Source organism: Cnephaeus nilssonii (genome assembly GCF_951640355.1).
Source record: "Cnephaeus nilssonii genome assembly, chromosome: 6".
Lineage (NCBI taxonomy): Eukaryota > Metazoa > Chordata > Mammalia > Chiroptera > Vespertilionidae > Cnephaeus > Cnephaeus nilssonii.
In genome coordinates, this window is record NC_137077.1 from 59,364,905 (window position 1) to 59,370,182 (window position 5,278).

At 40.0% G+C, this 5,278-nt stretch overlaps 1 pseudogene across 1 annotated transcript; it reads left to right on the forward strand.

The window, feature by feature from the left end:
* Positions 1–278: 278 nt before the first annotated feature.
* Positions 279–4,958, forward strand: LOC307101984 (aurora kinase A-like; annotated as a pseudogene). Its single transcript has 2 exons — positions 279–361; positions 3,823–4,958. The product of its transcript is annotated as an aurora kinase A-like (transcript).
* The last annotated feature ends 320 nt before the right edge of the window (positions 4,959–5,278 follow it).

Consider the following 5,278-nt stretch of genomic DNA (forward strand, 5'->3'; position numbering starts at 1 on the left):
CTTTCAGTACTCATTCAGTTCATCCTGATTACTTCTAGACTTTAGCCCACAGGAAAATGTTTTCCCCCATGGTGATTAGTTGTGAATTAATGGTTCTCAAATCTTGCTGCACATTAGAATTTCCTGGGAAGCTTTGAAAAATCCCAACACCCAGGGCACATCCCAAACCAATTAAAGCACAACTCCTTGGAATGGAGCTCAGGAACCAGTGCAGTTTTTTAAACCCCCCAGGTGATTCCAATATAGAGCAGAGTTTGAGAACCAGAGCTGCAGTGAACATGACTTTGGGCCATGGGGAAATAAAGGAAGGGTGCATCGGGAAGCTCTTCCTAGCTCTTACAGAGGACAATCTGTTAACATTGTGAGTCGATGCTGCTTTCAGAAATCCAACAAAGGAAACCAAACTTTATAAAATAAGGGGTGTATGATTTATATAAAATATCTTCTTTTTAAAAAAGAATTCACCAAAGTCTCCTTAAAAGAGTAAATGTGATTAGTCATTACATGTACAAAAGTAGTATGTAGTGTTTTAGGAAGACATGTATATTCTACTGTTACCTTAACCAAACATGTATCAAATCTGAATTTATCTCCCCAAAATCAGATTGCACTCCTACTTTCAACAATTCTGTCAATAATGAAATATTCACTGTTCCCTGGTATTATCTCAGAATCATATGTCTTTAAATGTTTTATTTTATTTAGCATTCTTACTTAATAAAGACCTATAAACATCTTTCTTTTTTAATTAAATGTATTGAGATAACATTGGTTAATCCTATATAATAAAAGCCTAATATGCTAAGTGTCCAACCATTCATTCGACTGTTCAACCAATTGCTATGACACACACTGACCACCAGGGGGCAGACGCTCCAACTGGTGGGTTAGCTTGCTGCTGAGGTTCAGCTGATTGGGACTGGGCGAGATGGGCTGGACACCCCCTGGAGCCCTCCCGTGGTCCCTTCCCGGCCCCGATCGTGCACTGGTGGGGTCCCTCAGCCTGGCCTGCGCCCTCTCGCAATCCAGGACCCCTCAGGGGATGCCAGAGAGCTGGTTTCAGCCGATCCCTGCAGGCCAGGTTGAAGGACCCCACCGGTGCACGAATCCGTGCACCGGGCCTCTAGTAACATATAAATTTCAGGTGTAGAACTTCATAATACATCATTTGTATGTTCCATTGTGTGCTCACCACCCAAAGTCTAGTCTCCTTCTGAACATCTTTTTAAAATGATTTTCTATTTCTATGTTACCATCTTAATATAGGCCCACTTTTAGTCCAAGATTATTACTAAAGCTTCCTAATATGCCTTTCTGCTTTCAACATGACTTGATTTTCATAAAATACTACTTCTAGCATGTTCTGTTCTTCTCAGAAATCTTCAGTGGTTTCCAATTGCATTTAAAATAAAGTTTACACTCCTTAGCCTGGCCTACAACCCTTCCATAATTTGACTTTATATTAATCTCTTCCACTTCTCCCTTGAAGATGATGTTAGATTTACTCTATTCACTTCTATGACTTTCTGTAAATTTTTTCTCTGAATAATGTCTTCCTTACTGTGTTCTTCTTATTCTTATTTTATTCTCTTTTAAGCCTCAAATCAAATTCCCTATCCTATAAGAAGTCTTCTGGACCAGGCCACCTCTCAATGTCCTCTCTTTCTCTCTCTCTCTCTCTCTCTCTCTCTCTCTCTCTCTCTCTCTCTCGTTCATTATTTACTATCATGTGCCCTCTGCAGTGCCATCTTTCCATTATTGTAAGGCCCCTCTCCCCATCCATGGTGTAAGCTCCTTGAGGGTAGACATCTTCAGTGTTTCTTTCACATACTTAACACTGTGCTATCCACAAAATAGATGTTCAATAAACGTGTATTGAGTACAACATTTAATAAGGAATATATACAAATACCACTAATATGTCATGTTTCCTGTGTAAAGAATTCCTGCTCATTAATCTTCCCTACAAGTAGGGGTCTATGTAAATTATCTTTATGAAGTACTTGGGATAAGTAAAGAGAGGTGAATTTGTGTTCCTGTGTAAAAAGCAAAAATCATTTATAGTAAAAAAAAAAAAAAAAAAAAAAAGGAAAAAAGAATCTTCTGCTAATTTCTGCCTCTGTTACTAGGAAATTAGTTTTTTATCAAAGGAATACACCTAACCTTACCTAATTCCTACTGGTATTGATAAATCCTATCATTAAAAGCCAGGTGTTTGAGGCTTGTACTTTTATTTTAGTATCTAAAGCTTCTTCATTTTAACAGACCATTTCCATTAGTAAAGTTCTCTGAGAAGCTTCCGGATGTGTTGTAATGTTTAGCTGCCAATGAGACAAACATTTGAGCAGATATTTCCTAGAGTCACAGAGTAAAACTGTTTGTACAGTGATAGAAAGAATTTGACAAGTGAATGTGCAACATGTGCCATGTTACTTTTCAGAGTTTGTTGAGTTGTTAAACCCCCAAGTAGGCATCAGACTTATTCCCAAGCACTCATTTTCTAGGGACAAATTTATATATTTAACTCACTTGTGTGGTTTTAAGGATCTAAGATATATTCTAAACGACGAGAGAGTGAATCTTAAATACAGAATAGAAATTCTACAGGAACTCTTTTTTTCCATGTACTACTCCTCAGGCATATTTCATCCACTATTTGGTAGTAAGTAAACTGTTCATTGTTCAAACCAGTAAGGTCAGAGGTCTACTCTACCTGGATTCAAATTCCAAGTATATCCTTATTTAGCTGTGTCCTTTGGTAATGTACTTAACCTCAGGTTCTCAAGTTTCCTCATCCATAAATGGAGTGTTTTGTTTTTTCTTTGAGAGATACATACATGAACCTATACACTGTGTGTGTGTGTGTGTGTGTGTGTGTGTGTGTGTGTGTGTAACTTCTTTGGATGGACTGTGTATTTTTTTCTTTTATGGAAGATAGATATATGCATTAACTTCTCTAAACCACTTAAAACTATGGCAGAGAAAAGCACTAATGAAACATGTTAATTATGGGTTGTGGGGGAGAGGGCACGTAGAAAAAAAAAAGCACAGTCTATGCCGTGCTAAATAAGAACGTGTGAAGGCAGAAGGCACAGAGTACAGAGGAAGAGGTGGAGAGGCCCCATGAGTAGATGAGGAGGATAGAACCTCCACCCAGGGTGGAGGGCCCTGCAACTAGGAACAAGAGCTGATCTTCTGGCTATCACTCTACTCACCAGACACACATAAAAAAAGAATATATAAAACCGTGAGGAAACTGGCCCCAATGTAGAACAGCTCCTTGAACATGAATTCTCAAGTTCTATGACCTGCCTGTTTCTCATTGGCATTACTAAATTATTCAAGAGCCAGTAGTGAATTCCATAAACCTCCTCGTCCTTCCCTCTCCTCTCCCCTTGTGTTCTCCTCGAAATGTGTAGATAAAGCACACATTAGGGGAGCTCAGAGTCTGTCCTGTTCTCAACACTCTCAATGGTCTTTAAACAGAACTGTCTTTCAAAGTGGAAACCAAAGGAAACCTTAACTAAAGTTTAGTTGTAAAATTCAAAATGAATGTAGCTGTTATGAGTATTGAAAGTGACAATTTATTTGAAGTGCTTAGCAGGGTGGGCAACCTGGTCCCCTGGAGAAATGAAGTCCCCATCAAGCAGAAATCAATTGCTCTCTTTGCATTAGAAATATGACACAACTGGTTTTCCTTTCCCATTCATAACCCCAGGAAAATTAATTCTCACATAGGTGGGTAATGGAAGTCTGGAGTCTCAGATGCAAAGATTTCTAGCAGTGAGGTGCTCTCTGGAGGACTGGGCTGCCTTGTTTCAGAGGTGGAGCCAACAAGCACAAATCTAAAGAATGCTGCATTTCAGGGCCTATTAAGACTACAATTCCACCGGGTGAAGGTCCAAAAACGTGTTTTGGTGACTCAGCAATTTCCTTCTCAGTATCCATTATCTGCAAGTAGTGGCCAGGCTGAGCGGGTTTTGTGTCCTTCAAATTCCTCCCAGCGAGCTCCTTCACAAGCACAAAAGCTTGTCTGCAGCCATAAACAGGTTCAGAATCTAAAGCAGAAGCAATTGCAGGCAACCAGTGTCCCTTATCCTGCCCTAGGCCACTGAATAATACATAAAAGAGTGAACAGCCTCAGCCATCCGCCCCTGGAAATAATTCTGAAGAGAAACTAGCATCAAAACAGAAAAACAAAGAATTTTTTTTAAAGGCAGTGTGCTTTGGAAGATATTGAAAATGGTCACCCTCTGGGTAAAGGAAAGTTTGGAAATGTTTACTTGATGAGAGAAGACCAAAGCCATCCTGAAAGTCTTATTTAAAGCTCAACTGGAGAAAGCAGGAGTTAGACATCAGCTGAGAAGAGAAGTAGAAATACAATCCCACCTTAGGCATCCAGATATTCTCAGACTGTACGGTTATTTCTATGATGCCACAAGAGTTTACCTAATTCTAGAATTTGCACCTCTTGAAGCTACCTATAGGGAACTTAAAACTGTCCAGGTTTGATGAGCAGAGAATTGTTGCTTATATCACAGAATTGGCAAATGCCCTATGTTACTATAATTCAAAGAGAGTTATTCATAGAGACATTAAGCCAGAGAATTTGCTCCTTGGATCAGCTGGAGAGTTTAAGATTGCGGATTTGGGGTGGTCCATACATGCCCATCCTCCAAGAGAGCCACCCTCTGTGGCCCTGAGATAACTGAAGGTCAAAGGCATGATGAGAAGGTGGTTCTCTGGAGCCTTAGAGTCTTTTGCTATAGATTTTCAGTTGGAAAGCCTCCTTTTGAGGCAGGCACATATCGATTTTGAGGCTGAATTCACATTTCCTGAGTTTGTACCAGGGGGAACCAGGGACCTCATTTCAGACTTCAAGACTGTTGACGCACAACCCCAGGCAAACACTGGCCCAAAAGAAGTACTCGAGCAAATTCCTCAAAACCATCAACTAGCAAGAATCTTAAAAGACTCTTGCAGGGAGAGAACCCTGTGAGCCAGGGCTGCTGTGTAATCAGCAGAAACAAACTCCTGACATGATCTTATTACCAACTGCCTGCCTGCAACGTTACCGAGAAAGAAAGAAAAAAATATATATCCTATATAATAAAATATATATCCTATCCTATCTAATAATAGACAAATATGCAAATTGACCATACCTCTGACACACCCACAAGCCACGCCCACCATCCAATCAGAGCGAGCATGCAAATTAACCCAAACCAAGATGGCTACAACCACAGAGAGCAAGGTTTCCTAGGTAACAGAGGAA